Source organism: Sorex fumeus, unplaced genomic scaffold, assembly GCF_029834395.1.
Source record: "Sorex fumeus unplaced genomic scaffold, SorFum_2.1 ptg000010l, whole genome shotgun sequence".
NCBI lineage: Eukaryota > Metazoa > Chordata > Mammalia > Eulipotyphla > Soricidae > Sorex > Sorex fumeus.
In genome coordinates this window covers 9,524,520-9,549,574 of record NW_026606067.1, presented here as the reverse complement: position 1 = coordinate 9,549,574, position 25,055 = coordinate 9,524,520, and positions in this window count along the sequence as shown.

Sequence of the window (25,055 nt, the reverse complement as noted above, 5' to 3'; positions counted from 1 at the left end):
GTGTCAGGGGTCGCCATGGCCACAGCTGGTCCTGTTACCTTCTTATGTTACCCCTCTTGGCTTCATCACGATCTTCTCTTGCCATCTGTTCCCAAATTGTGAGTCTCTTTTCCATTTTCTGCTCTTTCCTTGAGAGTCTCTGAACTTGATCTTTGAGCTCACTGATTCTGTTCTCAGCCGCTGTTACTCTGCTGCTGAGGCCTTCCACTGAGGTTTTCAATTTGGCTACCAGGTTTTTCAGGTCCGACATTTCCGATTGTATTTTCCTCATTTCCGATTGTATTTTCCTCATTTCCGCCTTCAAATCCTCTTGTCTTTTATTGGCATTGCTTTCCATTGTATCTTTTAGTTCCCTAAGCATCCTAAGTAGCTCCCTTCTGAATTCCTTGTCAGAGAGGTTGTCTAACGCTACAGTACTGTTGGTGTTTTCTGGGCTAGCCTCTTCAATTGGTCCTGGTGCCATGTGGATGTGAGGCATGTGTTTCAGCCTTTCATGCTCTCCCCCAGCGTTGTGGCCTCTGAATATTTAAGGTGAGTCAAGTATCAGCTTGCTGTCTATCTCCAGCCTCTAGAGGATGCATATTAAATGCTCCAAGTTTTGTATGTCATCTAAGTCAGAAACTCCCTGTAAGACCGGCAGCTAATGCTCTGGATTTTGGGTATGTACTGCATTTTCTGGGTGTGTAATATTCTATTTTGGGGGAGTGGGGGGTCATACTTGGCATTGAACAGGGGTTACTTCTGGCTCATGCACTCAGAAATTATTCCTGGCGATGCTCAGGGAACCATATGGGATGCTGGGAATTGAGCCCAGGTCAGTCGCATGCAAGGCAAATACCCTACCAACTGTGCTATCACTCCAGCCCCGTAATATTCTTCTCATAGGTCTCCCTTTCTCATGTGCTGATCCTTTGCACTCTTGTATTTCTTAAATAAAATTATGTTATTTCACCTTCACATGAACTAATGTACTGTGAGAAATGTAGTTGGCCTGACAGTTCCCGCTGCCAACATCTTTCATTCAGTTTCCATATTTCCACCAAGGATTGACATTCTGTCCTTGTTCTCAGGAAATTCCTGAGCATGATGCATATATAAGTGCCAATCCATTTCTGTCTTAGAGAGAATTCCTGAACTTAAGGTTGGTGGATGAAATAGGACAGTATAACTTAAGATTAAAGTTTAGTAATTTCTTAGGATTAGTATGGATGGAATAATTGGGAACTACATAAACAAAAATAATTTCATATGTAAACTCATCTGTGTTTTCTACATTTTTACTTGCTAAGTCAACTTATGATGACAGGAATTACCTGAGCTCATGCCACACCATCCTGATAATTATTTAGAAATGCATAGGACTCTTTATCTACTTTCATCAGTGTCAGAACTGTATCACAGTTTGGCATGGTGGGAGGCTGATTTCTGCTTACTCCCTGTTATTTTTGACAGTCATTTCCCCCATGAAAGTTCTAGCTTATCTAAACCAACCTGAAATATTTGGCTCAGCAGAACTGAAGTGACACAAAGTATTTGATGAAATTCTATTTTATTTTGCTGCTGAAAAATTTATTTCTTACAGCCGCGCGCCACCCACCGATCCCCACGGAAGGACAGCGTGTCCAGCTCCGGATCAGCCCTGCAGTCCATCGCCCCCCCCCCCCACATCCAGGTGGGTTGGAGGAGCCCAGTCGATCCCCGCCCCTGACCCCAGCCACGCACCGCCCACCAATCCCCGCGGAAGGACAGCGCGGAGGACAGCCCCCATCCAGGATCCTGGGAGGGAGTGGCCTGGGACTGGCTAGGGGCGTGGCCTCTAAGAAGGGGGCGTGGCCTCCCCAAAGTGGGCATGGCCTTCTTCCTGGCAGGTGGCCGCAGGTATATCACTAACTCCAAGCAATTTGGACTTTCATCCTTTCATCCTTTTCATCAACTTATCACCTAATACCAACCAAATATTTCTCACCTCTTCTACTACAACTCAACAACATCCCACTCGCCTACTCCATTTCCAACAAAAGTCCTGTTTGAAAATAACTGTACAAGCTCAGTATTAAATAGCACCTCCTCCAAAAGTTTCACTCAATGTCAGTTATAAAACAAAGAATAACACATGATTGAGAAGAAGGTCACTCTCAGAAAGGTAGAAGAGGCCCATCTAGCAGCAACAAAGCTGAACGGCTCCTGGCAGTCTCTCCTCACTCAACCAGAATAGTAACAGTGAATGTGAAGGACCAAACCACACTGGTCACAATGTAAAGCAACGCAAAAGCCCACCAAGCTTTCTTATTGAAGAGGCTAGCCCAGAAAACACTAACAGTACTGTAGCGTTAGACAACCTCTCTGACAAGGAATTCAGAAGGGAGCTACTTAGGATGCTTAGGGAACTAAAAGATACAATGGAAAGCAATGCCAATAAAAGACAAGAGGATTTGAAGGCAGAAATGAGGAAAATACAATCGGAAATGTCGGACCTGAAAAACCTGGTAGCCGAATTGAAAACCTCAGTGGAAGGCCTCAGCAGCAGAGTAACAGCGGCTGAGAACAGAATCAGTGAGCTCAAAGATCAAGTTCAGAGACTCTCCAGGAAAGAGCAGAAAATGGAAAAGAGACTCACAATTTGGGAACAGATGGCAAGAGAAGATCGTGATGAAGCCAAGAGGGGTAACATAAGAATTATTGGAGTCCCAGAGGGACAGGAAGAAAACCTTGATGAAGAAGAAACTGTCAAAGAAATCATTGCTACAACGTTCCCAGAGCTGAAGAAAACTTTTGACCACATCCAGGAGGCCCGAAGGGTACCAGCTAGAAGAAATCTGAATAAAAATACCCCAAGACATATCCTGATCAAAATGTCCAAAACTTTAGACAGAGACAAAATTCTGAAAGCAGCAAGATCGAAGAAAGAAATCTCTTACAAAGGAGCATCCTTAAAATTCACAGCTGATTTTTCTGATGAAACCCTCAGGGCCCGAAAACAGTGGTGGGACATAGAGAAAAAACTCAATGAAATAAATGCCTCTCCAAAAATACATTACCCAGTGAGACTCTCATTCATAATAGAAGGAACAACACACAGTTTCACAGACAAACAACAGCTCAGAAACTTCATAGACTCAAAACCATGGTTACAAGAACAACTAAATGGGCTACTTTAAGGCAAGAAAGGCCCCTCACATACACCAAATTTCAACAGAACAATGGGACAAAATACCATAACAATAATCTCTCTCAATGTCAATGGACTAAACGAACCAATTAAAAGACATAGAGTGGCAGGATGGATTAGAAAATTGAAGCCAACAATCTGCTGCCTGCAAGAAATACATCTCAATAGTCAAAGCAAACACAGACTCAGAGTCAAAGACTGGAAAACAATCCTACAGGCAAACAGCTCCCATAAAAAAGGTGGGGTAGCCATCCTAATATCAGACCACATCGATTTCAGAGTGAAGAAGGTCATAAGAGACAGTGAAGGCCATTTCCTATTGATCAAAGGATCTGTACGACAGGAAGAACTTACAATAATAAATGTATATGCACCTAATGAGAGACCAGCAAAGTACTTAAAACAACTACTCATAGATTTGGAAAAAGACATCAATAGCAACACAATACTAGTGGGAGACTTCAACACCGCTTTGTCACCTCTTGATAGATCAACCAGACTCAAGCTTAGCAAGGACATACTTCATCTGAGGGAAACAATGGAAGAAAGGGACTTAGTAGATATATACAGGACACTTCATCCACAAAAAGCTGAATACACATTTTACTCAAGCTTACATGGAACATTCTCCAAGATAGACCACATGCTGAGCCACAAAACATGCCTCCATAAAATTAAGAAGATAGAGATTGTAGGAACAATCTTCTCAGACCATAATGCGCTGAAATTAGAAGTAAATCACACACAAAAACAGAAAACTATATCAAACACCTGGAAATTAAACTGTGCTACTGAACAACGAGTGGCTTAAACAGGAAATTAAAGAGGAAATCAAAAGATTCCTAGAAACAAATGAAAAAGAGGACACGAGTTACCAAAACTTATGGGACACAGCAAAAGCTGTGTTAAGAGGAAAGTTTATAGCTCTACAAGCATTCCTCAGAAAGGAGGAACGAGCCCACATAAATAAACTAACATCACAGCTTAAGAACTTGGAGAAGGACCAACAAAAGGAGCACAACCCTAACAGGAGGAAGGAAATAATAAAATTCAGAGCAGAGATTAACGAGATGGAAACCCAAAAAACAATCCGAAAGATCAATGAAACCAAGAGCTGGTTCTTTGAGAGAATTAACAAGATTGATAAGCCCCTAGCAAAAGTCACAAAGAAAGGGAGAGAGAAAACCCTAATAAACCGAATCAGAAATAAAAGGGGGTCATTATAACAGAAACTACAGAAATTCAAAGGATCCTCAGGGAATAATTTGAGAAGCTTTATGCCACGGAACATCAAAACCTCGAGGAAATGGATAAATTCCTAGACTCCTACAGACTCCCAAGGTTGAACCAAGAAGACCTGGAATACCTGTACAGACCTATCACCATCAAGGAAATTGAAATGGTAATAAAAAGTCTCCCCAAGCACAAAAGTCCTGGCCCCGATGGATTCACTAGTGAATTCTTCCAAATCTTTAAATAAGACTTACTCCCAATCCTCTTTAAGCTTTTCCACGAAATTGAAATATCAAATACACTTCCAAACAGTTTCTACGAAGCAAATATCACACTGATACCAAAGCAAACAGGGATAACACAAAGAAAGAGAATTACAGGCTGATATCCCTGATGAACACAGATGCAAAGATCCTCAACAAACTACTAGCAAATAGAATCCAACTACTCATCAAAAAGATCATACACCATGACCAAGTAGGATTCATCCCAGGGATGCAAGGATGGTTTAACATTCGAAAATCAATCAACATAATCCACCATATCAACAAAAGAAAAGATAAAAAGCATATGATCATATCAATAGATGCAGAGAAAGCATTTGATAAGATCCAGCACCCCTTTATGATGAAAACCCTAGCCAAAATGGGTATAGAGGGGACCTTCCTCAACATAATTAAAGCCATCTACCACAAGCCTACAGCAAGCATCATCCTCAATGGGGAAAAACTGAGAGCCTTCCCTCTAAGATCAGGGACGAGACAGGGATGCCTACTCTCTCCACTGCTGTTCAATATAGTACTGGAAGTACTTGCAATAGCGATTAGGCAGGAAAAAGATATTAAGGGCATTCAGGTAGGAAAGGAAGAAATCAAGCTCTCACTATTCGCAGATGATATGATACTCTACTTAGAGAACCCAATAACTTCCACCAAAAAACTCCTAGAAACAATAGACTCGTATAGTAAAGTTGCAGGTTATAAAATCAATACCCAAAAGTCCATGGCTTTCCTATACGCAAACAGTGAGAGAGAAGAAAGCAACATGAAAAAAACAATCCCATTCACAATTGTGCCCCAGAAAATCAAGTACCTAGGAATCAGCTTAACTAAGGAAGTAAAGGACCTGTACAAAGAAAACTACAAAACGCTACTTCAGGAAATAAAAGAGGACATGAGGAAATGGAAAGATATCCCCTGCTCATGGGTCGGGAGATTTAACATTGTCAAAATGGCAATACTACCGAAAGCATTGTATAAATTCAATGCAATCCCTATAAGGTTAAACATGACATTCTTCAAAGAAATGGAGCAAACACTCTTGAAATTTATATGGAACAATAAGCCCCCGCGAATAGCTAAAGCAATTCTTGGGAAAAAGAAAATGGGAGGAATCAACCTCCCGAACTTCAAACTGTACTACAAAGCAGTAATAATCAAAACAGCATGGTACTGGAACAAAGACAGAACTGCAGACCAATGGAACAGGGTTGAATACACTGACATCTCTCCTCAATCATATGCTCATCTAATCTTTGATAAAGGTGCAAGTAATGTGAAGTGGAGTAAGGAAAGCCTCTTTAATAAATTGTGTTGGCATCACTGGACGGCTACATGCAAAAAAATAGGCTCAGAACTCTGCCTAACACCATGTACAAAAGTAAGATAAAAATGGATTAAAGACCTCAACATCAGACCAGAAACCATAAGGTACATTGAAGATAAAGTTGGCAAAACCCTCCATGACATTGAAGCTAATGGTATCTTCAAAGATGCCACGCCACTGGCCGAGCAAGTGAAAACAGAGATAGATAAATGGGACAATCTTAAACTAAGAAGCTTCTGCACCTCCAAAGAAACAGTGACCAAAATACAAAGACAGTCTACAGAATGGGAAAGGATATTCACCGAATACACATCTGACAAGGGGTTGATAACAAGGATATACAAAATACTGGTGGAACTCCACAGGAAGAAAACATCCAACCCCATCAAAAAATGGGGCAACGAAATGAACAGAAACTTTCTCAAAGAAGAAATCCGAATGGCAAAAAAGCACATGAGAAAATGCTCTACATCATTAATCATCAGGGAGATGCAGATCAAAACCACAATGAGATACCATCTCACACCTCAGAGACTGGCCCACATTCAAAAGAACAAAAGCAACCGATGCTGGCGTAGATGTGGCGAGAAAGGGACACTCCTTCACTGTTGGTGGGAATGTCCACTGGTTCAGCCCTTCTGGAAAACAGTATGGACGATTCTCAAAAAATTAGAAATTGATCTCCCATTTGACCCAGCAATACCACTCCTGGGAATATATCCCAGAGAGGCAAAAATGTGTAGTCGAAGTGACATCTGCACTTGTTTGTTCATTGCAGCACTCTTTACAATAGCCAGAAACTGGAAGAAACCTGAACGCCCAAGAACAGATGACTGGTTAAAGAAACTTTGGTACATCTACACAATGTAGTACTATGTAGCTCTTAGAAAAGATGAAGTCATGAAATTTACATACAAGTGGTACAATATGGAAAGTATCATGCTAAGCGAAATGAGTCAGAAAGAGAGGGATAGACATAGAAATATTGCATTCATCTGGGGGATATAAAGTAACAAAGTATGAGATTAATACCCAAGAATAGCTGAGATCAGCACCAGGAGGACTATTCCATAACTTAGAGGTCAGCCGTGTATCCTAGAGGAAAGGGCAGTTCAGATAGAGAAGGGAGCACCAAATAAAGGTTGTTTGGAGGATCCTCCCAGGAGGGGAGATGCATGTCGAAAGTAGACTATGGACTGAACATGTTTGCCACTCAATGCCTCTTTTGCAGACCACAACACCCAAAAGGAGAGAGAGAACACAGGGGATTGCCCTGCCACAGAGACAGGGGGGATTGGGGGATGGGGGAGGGAGGGATATTATCCATGGTGGTGGAAAATGGACACTGGTGGAGGGATGGGTATCTGATCATTGTATAATTGAAACCAAAGCACAAAAAATTGTAAATCTACAACTTAAAAAAAAAAAATAAAATAAAGGGAAAAAAAAAAGATCATACACCATGATCAAGTAGGATTCATCCCAGGGATGCAAGGATGGTTTAACATTCAGAAATCAAACAACATAATACATCATATCAACATAAGAATAGATAAAAAGCATATGATCATATCAATAGATGCAGAGAAAGCATTTGACAAGATCCAGCACCCCTTTATGATGAAAACCCTAGCCAAAATGGGTATAGAGGGGACTTTCCTCAACATAGTTAAAGCCATCTACCACAAGCCTACAGCAAGCATCATCCTCAATGGGGAAAAACTGAGAGTCTAACCTCTAAGATCAGGGACAAGACAAGGATGCCCACTCTCTCCACTGCTGTTCAATACAGTACTGGAAGTACTTGCAATAGCGATGAGGCAAGAAAAAGATATTAAGGGCATTCAGATAGGAAAGGAAGAAATCAAGCTCTCACTATTTGCAGATGATATGATACTGTACTTAGAGAACCCAATAACCTCCACCAAAAAAATACTAGAAACAATAGACTTGTACAGTAAATTTGCAGGCTATAAAATCAATACCCAAAAGTCCATGGCTTTCCTATACGCAAACAGTGAGAGAGAGGAAAGCTACATGAAAAATTCAATCCCGTTCACAATTGTGCCCCAGAAAGTCAAGTACATAGGAATCAGCTTAACTAAGGAAGTAAAGGACCTGTACAGAGAAAACTACAAAACGCTACTTCAGGAAATAAAAGAGGACATGAGGAAATGGAAAGATATCCCCTGCTCATGGGTCGGAAGACTGAACATTGTCAAAATGGCAATACTACTGAAAGCATTGTATAATTTCAATGCATTTCCTATAAGGATACCCATGATATTCTTCAAAGAAATGGAGCAAACACTCCTGAAATTTATATGGAACAATAAGCCCCCACTAAGAATAGCTAAAGCAATTCTTTGGAAAAAGAAAATGGGAGGAATCAACCTCCCTAACTTCAAACTTTACTACAAAGCAGTAATAATCAAAACAGCATGGTACTGGAACAAAGGCAGAACTGCAGACCAATGGAACAGAGTTGAATACACTGACAACTCCCCTCAATCATTTGATCATCTAATCTTTGATAAAGGTGCAAGTAATGTGAAGTGGAGTAAGGAAAGCCTCTTTAACAAATTGTGTTGGCATCACTGGACGGCTACATGCAAAAAAATGGGCTCAGAACTCTGCCAAACACCATGTACAAATGTAAGATCAAAATGGATTAAAGACCTCAACATCAGACCAGACACCATAAGGTACATTGAAGTCAAAGTTGGCAAAACCCTCCATGACATTGAGGCTAATGGTACTTTCAAAGATGCCACGCCACTGGCCGAGCAAGTGAAAACAGAGATAGATAAATGGGACTATCTTAAACTAAGAAGCTTCTGCACCTCCAAAGAAACAGTGACCAAAATACAAAGACAGTCTACAGAATGGGAAAGTATATTCACCGAATACACATCTGACAAGGGGTTGATAACAAGGATATACAAAATACTGGTGGAACTCCACAGGAAGAAAACATCCAACCCCATCAAAAAATGGGGCAAGGAAATGAACAGAAACTTTCTCAAAGAAGAAATCCGAATGGCAAAAAAGCACATGAGAAAATGCTCTACATCATTATTCATCAGGGAGATGCAGATCAAAACCACAATGAGATACCATCTCACACCTCAGAGACTGGCCCACAGTCAAAAGAACAAAAGAACAAAAGAACAAAAGAACAAAAGAACGTTGCTGGCACAGATGTGGCTACTTCTTCACTGTTGGTGGGAATGTCGACTGGTTCAGCCCTTCTGGAAAACAGTATGGACGTTCCTCAAAAAATTAGAAATTGAGCTCCCATTTGACCCAGCGATACCACTCCTGGGAATATATCCCAGAGAGGCAAAAATGTGTAGTCGAAGTGACATCTGCACTTGTTTGTTCATTTCAGCACTCTTTACAGTAGCCAGAAACTGGAAGAAACCTGAGTGCCCAAGAACAGATGGCTGGTTAAAGAAACTTTGGTACATCTACACAATGGAGTACTATGTAGCGCTTAGAAAAGATGAAGTCATGAAATTTACATACAAGTGGTACAATATGGAAAGTATCATGCTAAGCGAAATGAGTCAGAAAGAGAGGGATAGACATAGAAAGATTGCATTCATCTGGGGGATATAAAATAACAAAATATGAGATTAATACCCAAGAATAGCTGAGATCAACACCAGGAAGATTACTCCATAGCTTAGAGGTCAGCCGGGTATTTTAGTGGAAAGGACAGTTCAGATAGAGAAGGGAGCACTAAATGGAGGGTGTTTGGAGGATCCTCCCAGGAGTGGAGATGCAGGTTGAAAGTAGACTGGACTGAACATGTTTGCCACTCAATGCCTCTTTTGCTGATCACAACACCCAAAAAGAGAGATAAAACAAATGGGAATGCCCTGCTACAGTGGCAGGTGGGGATGGGGGGAATGGGGGGGGAGGGATATTATCTTTGGTGGTGGAAAATGGGCACTGGTGGAGGGATGGGTATTTGATCATGGTATGACCGAAATCCAAGCACAAAAATTTGTAAATCTACAACTGTACCTCATGGAGTTTCACTAATAAAAAATAAATTCAAAAAAAATTTATTTCTTACTCTGTCATATGGATATTATATTAAATACTTGTTAAAGTCCTTCTAGTTCTACCTTCCTCCTGGATAGGGATATCATGCTGTTTAAAAAACATCTAATTTTTTTTTAGTGTTGGCTATATATATTTTTTTATTTTTTTATTTTTATTAGTGAAACGCCATGAGGTAGGTACAGTTGTAGACTTACAAATTTTTGTGCTTGGGTTTCGATTATACAATGATCGAATATAATGGGTATTTACCCATCCCTCCACCAGTGTCCATTTTCCACCACCATGGATCCCAGTATCTCAGTATCCCTCCCACCCCCATCCCCCACATCCCACCCTGCCTCTGTGGCAGTGCATACCCTTTTGTTTTCTCTCTCCTTTTGGGTGTTTTGATTTGCAAAATAGGCATTGAGTGGCAATCATGTTCGGTCCATAGTCTACTTTCAACATGATCCTGGGAGGATCCTCCAAACACCCTTTATTTGGTGCTCCCTTCTCTATCTGAGCTGCCCTTTCCCCTATAATTCCTGGCTGGCCTCTAAGCCATGGAGTAATCCTCCTGGTAAAAAAAAATCTAATTTTACTGTTATGGACTACACGAAGGGAAGACTTTAATTTCTTCAAAACTTATTCCCTCATACTCCAGACTGCTTTAACATTCTACAGTATTGACTCAAGTGCAGTGCTATAGTGCTGGTTCCAAGAGGTGATGAATAAGCTCACCTCTCTAGCATGTTATAAAATCTCTAACAGTCTTTTAGTTCACTTGGCCTCATTAGACGAAGCTGAAGTTACATTTCTGTTGAAGTTACATCTTTGCTGAGAATCCATGGAATTGTCTTTCCCTAACACCTGTATTCAGCCATCCACTTTTCTGGATCTGCTTCTCGAGAAGCTGGGAAAGGTATAGGGGCTTATGCACTCACAATGCAGAAGGTCACCAGTTTCTCAAGTCATGATGCCTGTATTGTCAATATTGAAGTTGGTCATTTCTTTGATTACAAAAGTTAAATGTCTTTGTAACTCCGGGCCAGGTTTCCTCACCAGAAAGCTAGTTCCTGACAAGCTCTGCTCATTCCTCTGTGCTCTGTCTGAAGGAAGCAGTGTAATAAGAGAGTCACTGTTCAACTTAAGTTTCTTGGCCTGTGCTTTTCCCCAATAAATATTGAACGAGAATCTATGAGAATTATATCAGATATACATTTGTTTGATCTAGGTACATATCTCCTAAGGAAAAAAAAATGAATAAAAATTGGAAGAAGAGTAGCTTTACAACCATTTTGCATAGGAATTCAAGAGTGAAGGTATTACAAATTAAATTATTCATATTTCCATCACTCACGATAGCTTCATCTTATTAATATAAAATATTTGAAGGATCCTGAATTATCTATTTGTTACAAGCTTCTTAGAAATAATATTCAGATGCTATTACTCTCAGTAAACAAATGAGAAAATTGAAGTGAAATTTAAATAATGATTAAGATTTCCCTGAAGTGGAAACCTGGGCTTCAATTTAGAAGTATAACTTTTGAGCAAGACATGTCATGATCTATAATTTTTGTTTGAGTCTCACAAATTAGCATAGCATGGAGATATGTGAGTAATCTTTGTAAAAGGGTATATATAGAATATAATTAGAAAGTATTAGTTTGGATGAGAAGAAGCTAAAAACTTGTGATCCTAAAAACAATGCATTTGAAGACACAATTCTTTTTGCATTTCATGTCATTTTTAGTTTTTGATGGCAGTGGAATCTCTGGCAATCTTATGATTTGCTGTTTGCCACTGCATAGGAAGATGGCATCTTACAGTCACTGGGCACCTTGGTGAAGGAGTTTCTTTCCTCATTCAGTGACACACTCTTACTCAGCACTTGAAAGCTTACAAAGAATTGACATTACATTCATTTGTGTCATACTGTGCCTCATCTTACTATAGGGAAACAACTATAGCATCTATCCCAGAGCAATAATACAATCTAGAATAAAAGAAAATGATTAACACATAGTAATGGGTCAACATATTGCACCAATTTTTATTGTTTTATTTGATATTTATTTTTCACATGTGATCTTTTGGTTGGTCACAGAATTCAAAGGATTGCTTTTTGAAGAACAGATAACTGTTTCAAAAGCTTTTGACAAGTAATGGTTAAAAATAACTCTTTTCATTTTCTATCTTTAAAGGTTAAAAACCAAAGGTCAGGGTTATTTGACTATTCTATACATTATATTGATAATTTGGGGAAAGGTGGGCTAGGAACCAACTTACTCTGACTGTGTTTAGCAATCCCTGCTGGTGGGGTTTGAGGAAACATATGTGATGCCTGGGATTGAACCCAGCTCAGCACTATACAAGGCAATGGCTTCAATCTCATACTGTCCCTCAGGTCCCAATATTCATAGTTATATCTCCCCTTAGTAAGAAAAAAGAGAGGACACTAACATCTTTGTAAACTATTATAGGCTAATTCCAAAGCCAGATGATTTTTATATCATTTGTTTCCACTTAAAAACATCTCTGTGGAAAACATTGGTAAATGCAAGTTTTAAGAGGAAAAACGAATCCTGTAGTAATTTCAGAAATTAAATATATTAAAATCTCAATTTTAAGGAGATTTTAAGGAGATTTTAAGATTTTAAGGAGATTTTAAGGAGAGATTTTAAGGAGATTTTAAGGAGAGATTTAAGATTTTAAGATTTTAAGATTTTAAGGAGATTTTACTGTGTCTGGCATATCAAATACTCTCGGTAGCTTGCCGGGCTCTCCGAGAGGGGCGGAGGAATCGAACTCGGGTCGGCCATGTTGGCTGCGTGCACGGCAAACGCCCTACCCGCTGTGCTATCGCTTAAGGAGAGATAGCACAGCGGTAGGGCGTTCGCCTTACAAGCGGCCAACAAGGCCGACCTAGGTTCGATTCCTCTGACCCTCTCGGAGAGCCCGGCAAGCTACCGAGAGTATTCGATATGCCAGATACAGTAACAACCAAGTCTCCAATGGAGACGTTACTGGGCCTGCTCGAGCAAATCGACGATCAACGGGAGGGCCTTTACTTTACTTTTACTTTTACTTTTAAAATCTCAATTTTTAAAATTAACACTGTTCCAATTATGAAAATAATTCATCCTCCATCTTGTTTACTGTTTTGGTGTGCTAGTTAAATTTACTGTATAATTACTGATTGTTTTTTCTGCCTCATTTCTTTTTGTAACTGCTTTATATTTAAGATTTTTTTCTTGTTAAGAAGGACATAGCTGGGCCTATTTTCCTGGCTAAGGTTTTATCTTCATTTTTTTTTAATACTATTTGTGATTACCATCAAGTTTGGACCTATTACTGTTAGTCTGTACTGTACTTTACCTTTGACTTTCCATGTCCCCTTTTCCATTCTTCCCCTCATCCTAATCTGCTCTGTCCTTTCTCATTCATTCATTCACTTCTCTTCTCTTGACAATCAGGTTTTGTTCTTCCATGTCATTTTTCTTTTAACTATTAGTGAGAAAATATATATTGAATTTATAGTATTTTCTTGGGCTGGAGCAATAGCACAGAGGGAGGGTGTTTGCCTTGCCTGCCGCCGGCCTGGGCAAACCGAGTTCAATTCCTCCGCTCCTCTTGGAGAGCCTGGCAAGCTACTGAGAGTATCTCGCCCGCATGCCAAAGCCTGGCAAGCTACTTGCGATGTATTTTATATACCAAACACAGTAACAACAAGTATCAAGATGGAGACATTACTGGAACCGCTCGAGCAAATTGATGTACAACGGGAGGACAGTGTGACAGTGCTACAGTACTACAGTATTTTCTTTATTTTTCATTTTTTTCATAAGGGGCTCCCAATACTGCTTGATGCCCTGGATCCCCTCCTGAAGTATAGAAGAGAGAGTGGGGGGAAGGGGGAAGAGAGAGAGAGAGAGAAACAGACAGACAGACAGACAGACAGACAGACAGAGGCGGATAGAAAGAGAGAGCGGCAGAGAGAGTGCACTGGGGAGAGTCAGAATGTCATTGCAACTCTAGGATCCAACTCGGGGTCTCCTTCATGCAAGGCTTATGCTCCATTTAACTTGGTTCCTCAGTCCCAACTTCTAGTAATTTAAAGATTAGGAAGTATTTTATATGTTATTCAGCTGTGTGTATTTTGCATAGAACTGCATACGTTCAATATTTTTCTCCCTCATTCAAAATATATCCCTTCTCTTTTTCCACATAGTTTTAGCTGTGTACTTTGAACTTGCCTCATCCTCCAAATTTGACATTATCATATTACTCTGTCACTCTGCAATGTTTCTTTTTAACATTCAGGTAACTATTTTCTTGATTACTCAGTCTTTGGATCCAGAATTTCCATCTGGAATCATGTTCCTTTCCTATGAAATATGTCATTGATAAGGAATTACTTTAATGAAGATGTACTGATGTCTTAGTATTTACTCTTTTAACATGCCCTTATTTTCCTTTAAATTTTTTAGAAGATTTTTCTCAACATAAAAGTTCAATGTTAGTAATATATTCTCTTAACTAATTGAAAATCTCCTTTTATTTTGAAAATTTGTCATTTCTTTGATTGTCCCTGTTCTTGAGCATTTTTAAAAATATATTTAAGTTTTTTTTTGTTTTGTTTGCTTTTCAATTTTTTTTGCCATTATCATTATTGAGTAGTTAGGTATAGATTTTTTTTTCAATGTTGTGGAGTCTTTTTCCTTTTGGTTCTCTGGGAACATGAGGGCCACACATAGACAGTGCTCAGGACCCCATGTGGTGATGAGGGTCAAATCCAAAGCCTATTGCCCAGTTAAAATATGTACTCCAGCACTTGAGTAAAACCTCTAGTCTCAGTCTGGAATTTTTAAGATATATAGAGTCCTGAATATGACAATAGAATTTTAAATCATTCTGGGGAAAATAGGAGCCACTATGTCTTCTATGATTGCCTCTACTTCATAATCTCCACTATAATAATGTCTGGCACTGTGGTCGGTTTGTATTACACCAAGTCTCTCTCCATTGAAGTGGGCACCCCTCTCAAGTACAGGAAGACCCTGACCTACTAGTATCCAATTCTTTTTTAAATTTTTTTTCTTTTTATTATTGAAACACCATGAGGTACAGTTGTAGATTTATAATTTTTTGTGCTTGGGTTTCGATTATACAATGATCAAATACCCATCCCTCCATCAGTGCCCATTTTCCACCACCATGGATAATATCCCTCCCACCCCCACCCCCCCCATCCCACCCTGCCTCTGTGGCAGGGCATTCCCTTTTGTTCTCTCTCTCCTTTCGGGTGTTGTGGTCTGCAAAAGAGGCATTGAGTGGCAAACATGTTCAGTCCATAGTCTACTTTCGACATGCATCTCCCCTCCTGGGAGGATCCTCCAAACACACTTTATTTGGTGCTCCCTTCTCTATCTGAGCTGCCCTTTCCCCTAGAATGCCCGGCTGGCCTCTAAGCTATGGAGTAATCCTCCTGGTGCTGATCTCAGCGATTCTTGGGTATTAATCTCATATTTTGTTACTTTATATCCCCCAGATGAATGCAATCTTTCTATTTCTATCCCTCTCTTTCTGACTCATTTCACTTAGCATGAAGTATCCAATTCTTCATCGTTGCATTTATCTTCTTATCTAGTGATGCTCTTCTTACTTAGACCCTAATCTTCAGATGCAGTGATTCTTTGAATTTCTAGTTTTGATGACAATTTTTAGTTTTTCTTAATCAACACTTTTTTTTCATATAATTTTGCAATACTAATCTCTGACACTGTAAAATGTTGACTGTTTTTTTTTCACCCTTTAAGATTTTCGGAATATAGATTAGAGCTAAAAAAAGTGCTATTGCATCATCGTCTGTTGCATCATCAAAAAGAATACTACTAGTCTTTTATTTTATAGGATTAAGAAGCTAGAGGATACCAGGTAGGAATTGCCTTGCATACTGGAAGTATTTGCACATATGAAAATACTTATTTCCCCTGCATCTGAGTGGTGTTGGGAGAATTCTTTAGTCCTTTGTCAGGTGCACAGATTATACTAGACATTGACTTTTAAAATCTTATCATTCCACTTTGCTCTTTATTTCTTAAGGGGTAAAATTATAGGGCATGTGAAAATATTGCCAATAATACCAGTTTTTAATAAATCTTTTTTGTTTTGTTTTGTTTTGATTAATGGCCACACCCAGATGTGGTCAGATTTACTCCTGACTCTGAAGTCAGGGATTCCTTCTGACAAGACTCCAGGGACCATATGGAATGTTTCACCAAAATACCATATGACATGTTTAATGAAAAAAATCATTATATATATATTGCAAGTATACATATATATGTATATATTGCAAGTATACAACATATATATAAATGTATACTTGAAAAATGGTTTCCCAAAAGTTTCGCATCATGGCCGTATTTCACCTTTCTGCCAAAAAAGAAAAAATGTCTAATAAAGCTGGTGACAGTTATGTGAAAAATATTGGGTATCTCTCCATATGACTAAATTATTTTGACCTGTGAAACTTCTGAGAGAAAAACAGAGAGTTGTGCCCATCTTTCTGTCTTTGCTTGCCTTTATCCTTCTTTCTTTACCCCTTGTTCTCCAAGCAGCCAGCCTCTAGGGCTTGCATTATCCTCTATTGCACACTGCTTTCTGGGTGGTTGCGGCAATTGTGTGTTAGAGTGAAAGGTACAAGTTCTTTTAGCTTGAACCTGGCCTCTGCTTTAACTCTCAGGCTGCATGAGCCTCCTTTTAATGCATTGCGGTGCTTTTAGTCTTCTCTTACACCAGGACTGGTTTTGTGTTGCCCCTTCAGTCTCAGGAGTGGAAACAGTGTGGTAGTTCTCATGTTAATCTCTGCATGCTGTCGTGCTGCATAGTACTTTTTCCTTCTTAAGAATTTGTCTTTTGCAAACCACAACACCAAAAGGAGAGAGAACAAAAGGGAATACCCTGCCACAGAGGCAGGGTGGGATGGGGGGATGGGGGTGGGAGGGATACTGGGACCCGTGGTGGTGGAAAATGGGCATGGGCACTGGTGGAGGGATGGGTGTTGATCATTGTATAATTGAAACCCAAGCACAAAAGTTTGTAAATCTACAACTGTACCTCATGGTTTTTCACTAACAAAAATTTAAAAACAATGTAAATGATGGAGAATGGGCACTGGTGGAGGATGGGTACTGGATCATTGTATAACTGAAACCCAAGCACAAAACTTTGTAAGTCTACAATTGTACCTCATGGTGTTTCACTAATAAAAATTTAAAAAATAAACCACAATCTGAGCTTCCCTTCAAAAAAAAAAAAGAATTTGTCTCCTAATCCTACCGCTATTCACAAGCCATTTCATTGCCATTAGTTTTTCTGCCAACCCCCAGCTTGAACAGTGTTTATCGTTCCTCCTAGAATTCTGCCTTCAACAATTGTTGAAATCCCAATGAAGGGCATTGAATAATTTTCTTTTCTTTTTTTTTATTAGAAACACTGAATTATACATTTTAAAAAAATTTTTAGTGAAACACCATGAGGTACAGTTGTAGACTTACAAAGTTTTGTGCTTGGGTTTCAGTTATAGAATGATCAAATACCCATTTTAAAACATGGTTATTAGTTGCATTCACATCTGCGGCTGCATTAAGTGGGAATCTTTGTTTCCCGGAGCCTCTTTTCAACCTGACTCCAGGTTAGAGTTGACCAAGTGAACACTTTCCTGTGACTTGAAGAAAGAAGTGATGTGGTCTATTAATCTGAAGTTTGTGGCAATCTGGCATATGTATGAGAAAGAAAAATGGTACATCATACCTTGTCCCTATTATCAGTACCTGCTGACTCCTTTCATGAATAGTGACCTCAGAAGAACCATCAGATACTTCACTGCAGACTCCAAAGAGTTGTGGCAACTCTGAGATGAAAGTTTCCATCTTCACAGTCTAGATGGCAAGGATGGAAGACTATGCAGAGACTATGCCCACCCATTCCAGCCATCACTGGCCAGGCCTGGAGCTTGAGAGCAAGCCATCATAGAGCCTGTGAATTTATCAAGAGATCCAGATAACTGGAGACACGTGTCAACAGTAGGCTAGACCAACAGATGAAGTACACAACCAGATCTTCAGAAATGTAGTACTAAGCCCACATTTTTTTAAATTAGTCACTGTGAAATTACAAAGTCATTTATGATCGGGTATGTAGTTCAATCTACATATGTAGGTTATTAGATCTACATATGTAGATTCAACACCAGTCACTTCTACAGTGCCCACATTGCTCCACCAATTTCCCCTCCCCTCTGTGTGTCCCACGCACCAGTCGTCCTCTACAGGGGACACTTTTTAAAAATATATATGTAAGGTTTTGCATCATGGTTTACTGTACTGTTGCTGATAGGATTTCATGCAGAACAATTACCACATTTTAGCACCGCTGCCTCCTCCAGTTTTTAGCTTCGCTCCACTGTAGTTCTTGACCCTTCCCTGTCTGATTCCCCAGGCCCCTCAGATGCTAAGTTTCCTACTGGAGACCAAGTCTTACATTCTTTTTTTCCATTGTCTTTGAGCATTCATTATTCCTCCTTTGTGATTCCTTATACCCGTCATGTGAGCAAGATCATTCCACATCAGTTTTTCTCCCTCTAACTTCACTCAGTACGATCCTTTCCAAGTCCCTCTGTGTAGCAACAAGCTACTTAACTTTATCTTTTCTTATGGCAAAGTAATATTCTACTGTGTATATATACCAGTTTCTTTATCCACTCACTTTTTCCTTGGATGCTTGAGTTATATCTAGATTTGGGCTATTGTAGATAATGCTGCAAGAAACGCAGGGATGCAAATGTATTTTCTCCATTTTGATTTTGGGTCCTTGGAAGATATCCTGAGAAATGGGGTTACTGGGTAAAATGGAATTGCAATTCTTAGGTTTTTTAGGATGTCCATACTGTTTCCCAAAAAGCCAAAAGATTTTGTTTTTAATTTGGACTCTTAGAAATCATCATATAAAAGTGGAATGAAGTTATAATAATACTAATTTAAAAAAATTGGAAACATGTGCCACTGACCATGGGCCTTAGTAGTGGGAAGAATGTAGCAGAGAGCAAATGAACTACCACCGGAGCCTGGAAAAGCCTCAAGAAAAACCATCTAAAGTGAAGAAAATGTATTCGCTATCACTGGGTCTCAGAAAAATCAGGCAAACAGTTGCCTGTGATGATTTGGAAAGAAGAAGCTGGTATTATCTGTTGGATCCATATAAAGAAGGGCTTTAGGAAGGAGGTAGAAAAATCATTTGGATTCATTTAAAAGATTTGACCATTTCTAGGTAGGAAGAGATCATTTAAAATTAGGATTGTGCATTGCAAGCCATGTTGATGAAATAATAAGGACCAGAACACTTTTGTGTTGGAAAATAAAATGATCTCACCCTTAGCTCTCCAACCAGGAAAGCATTGGCAAAGTCAAATAAGATGTGAGGTGATGAATGAAATGAAGATGTGCCTGAAAGACTTTCTGTCAACCTTATAGAATGTGAGAGGTGTTGTCAAGTCAAGTTCAATCAGCTTTACAAGGACATATAACAAACAGCATGAGTGTTGTCAAAAACTCACTTGTACTTAAAATAGAGATATCCTCTTGGGCCTTCCGCTCTGGAGGAATTGGCGACTGTCATCCCAAGTGACGGGGTAATCCTTCTTGACACTTGTGGAAGTACTTCCTGGGTTAAGAGCATTTTTCCTTGGTTGCTTTGTTAATAAAGTCCTAGATGATCAATGCAAGCTACTCAGTTATTACTGGTAGCTGGAAATTTGATTGAATTCTGATTCAACAACGTTTTAGTTAAATAAGGTTATTCTGACCCTGAGCCCCATTAAAACTAGAATTTTTTTCTCTTTTAAGACTTTTTTTTCTGCAACTCTTACTTTCCAAATGTCTGTGTCATACCCTTATTTTCCTCATGGCATTACATCAAGCACCCAACTTGAGGGCAAGAGACTGTGACTGTTACCTCATTCTGGGGAGTCCAGATAAGCTATTTATAAAATAGAAAAGGTTTGTTTGTTTGTTTTGTGTTTGTTTTAGTTTTGGGACCACACCCTGTGATGCCCAAGGCTTACCCTCGTTCTGCAGTCAGGGATCATTCCTGAAAGATTTGTGGACCATATAGGTACCAAGAATTGAAACTGGGTTGGCCATGTGCCAGGCAAGTAACTGCCATACTATCTCTCCACCCCATGTTTTATTTTTTACCCCCAAGCATATTCTCAGAGTTTTACCTTTAGTTACTAACCTCATCTCCATTCTTACTGTGTGTGCTCCAGACAGCTAACCCTCTGCCTTAGTGAGAGCCTCTGACTCTGGCCAATCTCCCCACCCTCAGCTGCATTAAGGCATATTTGTCCCCTTTAGGGCTCATGCTATTGTGATGGCTGTGCACAGTCTTGGGATCTCTCATGCCATTTTGGGAATGGTCCCCGCTCCATGCTCGTTTTATTTTACTTGTTGTTTTATTGAATCCCCATGAGATACACAGTCACAAAACTGTTCACGATTGAGTCTCAGTCATACAGTGTTCCAACACCCACCCCTCCACCTGTGTATATTTCCCACCACCAATGTCCCCAGTTTCCCTCCCACCATCACCAATATCAGCTTGCTTCTATGCAGGCATGCACTTTTCTTTTTTCTTCTCTCTATCTCTCTCTCTTCTCTTTTCTCTCCACTCTCCCTCCTCTCTCTCTCTCTCTCTCTCTCTCTCTCTCTCTCTCTCTCTCTCTCTCTCTCTCCTCTCTCTGCTCTCTCTGAATTATGGCTTCAATGCAGGTACTGAGAAGTCATCCTGTTTGTTTCTTTACCCACTTTCAGCATGTAGTTCTTTCTGCACTGAAATACTGACTTCAGTTAAAGACAAGGGTTTTTCATTTTACCCCTGCCTGTAGCTCTAATGGTCGCAGTCTTGGTTTAGCAGTCTTGGTTTTTCAAGGTGTGAAAGTGAAAAACAAAAGTTCAAAGTGTTAAAACCATGAATTCTGGGTTTATACCAAGCCTTTTGGAATGTAGAGAAACATCACATTATGTGTTTATCCCCCTTGAAGCTAACTGTTGTTGGACCTGAGAGACAGTTGTGTGGGTAGGTTTTTGCCTTGCATGGGACCCAGGATTGATCCTTGGCATCTCCATAGGGTCCACCAAACCCATAATCTTTTAGTTTTACTCAGAGCACTGCTAGGTGTGGCCCCTAGTTTCAAAAAAGGCACTTCTCTCCCAGAAGGGAGCAACATGATGCTGGCCATACCCATGCCACTGGACCCCATGCCAGGCTGTTTCATTCAGGGTGCCTCAGAGGGGGCAGGTGAGACCCCTCTCCACCCCAAGGGACCCAGCCCTAGCAGCTGAAAACCTCCAGAACTCAATTGCCACCTTGCTTATGACCACTCTCCACATGCTTGGGCTGAGCCTCACCCACGAGTAAACCTTTCCTGATACGTCATGGCTGCATTTGCGGCCACACAACACTTCATAGGACACACCCTACCCATACTCCAAGAGTACTACACCACATTTGATGGGATTCAGAGTAGAGAAAACCAACTTTAGAGAGTAATATTATATGATTTTGGTTCTGCTTTGGGGCAGGGATTGGGGTTCAGAATGGAAACATCCAAAATATGGTGGTGGGAAGGTGTAATGGTGGTGGGATTGGTGTTTCAATATTAAACATAATAAAATATTTTGAATTGTCACTGTCCTCCTGTTCGTTGTTCATCGATTTCCTCGACTGGGCCCCGTAACGTCTCCATTGTGAGACTTGTTGTTACTGTGTTTGGCATATCAAATAAAAAATAATTTAAAAAGACAAAGCAAAACAACAACAACAAAAAAGTGTTGCTGATGAAGCTGTTCTGGAATGAAAGATAGCTTAAGGTTAGTAAAATGTTCTGTTTCCTCAGGAAGCTGTTTCCCCAGCCTGCCCCTCTCTTGTTGGCATTTTCCTGAACATAAGGAGCAGTCACTCCAGAAAGGCCCTGAGTTTCTAATTCTGCTGATATTCTGGATATGTCAATTCAACCTGGTGCATTGAGTTAAATGTTTTTGAACCTTAAAAAAGGATGGAAATTGGGTAACTATTTTTTTTTTTGCTCAGATGATGCCTTGTTCTATTAGAAAATCTGTACTTTTTATACCCTGTATTCCTTATCTAGGAGGAATAGGTGTGGTAGTTTGAAGGAAATAAAAATTTGCAAAAAAATATGAACTGTTAGTATCAATGTAGATTCATTATTTCATAAGTCCTAGAGAAAATGTCAGCATCCAAGTCCATGTGCTGTGCTTTCTATGGGCTTTAGATTTGCTATCTAGTTCTAAAATACAAGAGAAAGAGCCATACAGTTTCTTTAAAAGATGGAAAAGATGCTTTAAGGATTTTCTGTCATAAAACCTAGAAAGGACTACTCTCTTTTTCAACTGTCAATCTAGCTGTTACTAAAACATTTTGGCAGCCATTTCCCTTAGAGTTGTCAAATGTGTCATTGATAATAGTTTTGCATCATGTAGGGGAAAGGGGATATTAAAAACTTAATTCTCCACACTGTCAGTGGTGTCATAGACAGATTAAAACAAGAGTTACTCTAATGCCTCTGAACATGTAATCCAAATCATGCTCTGTAATAGTATGTGAAGGGGGAAAGGGAATAGGCATGTATTGAATATTTGGCATGTACTTAGTAGTGTCCTCAGATCTCTGAGAACACATTTATTATCTCCCATTTCCTGAAGGAAAAACTGAGACAAAAGCTTGTGTAACTGTCTGGTGGCTGTGTATCTGTTCCTGTCTCCTTGGACCAATGCTTAGGTTCCTCTATCACGTCCATTTCACTGAATCATGTTGTTGATGCATATTTGAGGAATGTGTGAAATGAGATAACAGAAGAATGCCATATCTCTTCCATAATGTTGAGGCTAAATAACAAGAATGAAACTCAAAGTCATAAAATATGGGAAGGTAGTAAAGGCCCTCCCGTTGATCGTCGATTTGCTCGAGCGGGCCCAGTAACGTCTCCATTGGAGACTTTGTTGTTACTGTGTCTGGCATATCGAATACTCTCGGTAGCTTGCCGGGGAAGGTAGTAGGAATCCTTAAATAACACCATAATGTTATAAACTATTGACTACTATAATACTATAATGGTTTGGAGTATCATGGATATCAGATTTCCAGCAAGACTATCATTTTATCCACCCAGAAAATTATTTTTAAAAATTTGATGTGTTTGTTATAAAGCCCCTGGGCATAAGTACAAGAACACAAACAGCATTTACATATCTATTATCTATTAACTGACACTGCATTTGCCAGGCATTTGACACAATTAAGCAAATGCTTGACTGAACAGATGGGTCTTCTAAGGATCCCTAAGGGCATGTCTACATTAACTATGCCAAGGGGGGGTTAATGCACCCATTTGGCATCTGCCTGGATTTTCCTATCAGCATATACACTCCTGCTTTGCATGGTTGCAAATAGGTCCATTTTTGTCCCCAAGGACCAAGTTTAAGTGAATTGAGCTATTTCCAGTTTGCTCTGATTTTATTTTTTTTTGTCTTCTGTTCAAAATGTATCCCCGACAATAGACGATTACATCCTGTGATCTTCTATTCATTTACTTGAAAATTGCCTAGTGTTTTTATTTGGTTTACTCCTGGCATCAAGGAAATAGGACACTTTTCTAAAGCAATGTACACAGACTTCTAATTTTATGCTTTGGTTTGTATAGTCACACCAGACTCAAGTAATAATGGGGTAGGAATGTGGGGAACCCAACTAAGACCTTAATAGTCTCATAGAAAATTTGACATCATTATACCTAATGAAAAAAGTGTTTCTTTTTTTCACTAAACTATGTCATGACCTCTTAAATGTTAAGAGAACCGCAGATATACACACTAAATCAAGTAAGTACTATATTCTTAACTTCAACACATGCATTGAACTGGACCTCAGCTTCCTTCAAAATCTTTCCTAAACCGAAGTCTAATTTGGGACTTGCTCTGGGAGTACCTGCTGCTTTGACCTTCTGGATATGAGGCTGAATAGTACCAGGGTGAATTACACAGAGGACTGTGTAGACTGTAAGTCTCTGGATATTGCACTAATTTTTAGTTATTTCAGAAATTATTTGGCACAATGGGGGGTTTCTGTGCTCTCCATTATTGCTAAAGAGCTCAGCACAAAAAGTAAAACAGAGGCAAACTACATTGTGCAATTAAGATCACTAGGTAAGAGTATGAAATCCAACCAAAAAAGAAAATAAAGAAAAATTCATTGCTTTTTAGCATTGTAAGATCAGCAAAAATATACAACAAAAGCTGACAGTTTTGTCAAGTAAAGCATTAGTAATAAAAATTAGGTTCTTTGCTCCCGTTAAAAGGACTTGGCAGTATTTTCTTTATATACATATGTTATTACATGAAGGATAAGCTTATAGTTGAAAAATTCCTTATAATATTTCTTTCTAGTATAATGCTTTAATTTTATTGTTAAAAAAGAAAATGAAGAAAAATAAGTTTCTTTTTATATATTTGTATATATATGCCCATACATATTTAATTGAATTTACTAAGTAATTTAAAGGCTGAGAGAACTGGAATATATACTTTGCCCTGGGTTTGTTTTGTATTAAAAAGCAAAATATGTCAGAATTTGGGACATCTTATTATCTAGTTCTTACTCTGGAGAACGTGTCAGGCTACCAAAAGTATCCTGCCCACATAGCAGAGTCTGGCAAACTCCCCGTGGAGTATTCAATATACTAAAAACCAGTAACAATGATGGGTCTCATTCTTCTGACCCTAAAAGAGCCTCGGATATGGCACTTTTTAAAATCTCAGAGCTAGGACGAAAGAGACGTTACTGGGGTCTGCTCGAGGCAATCGGTGAACATCAGGATTACAGTGATACAGTGGTTGGAATTCTAAAAATGCCT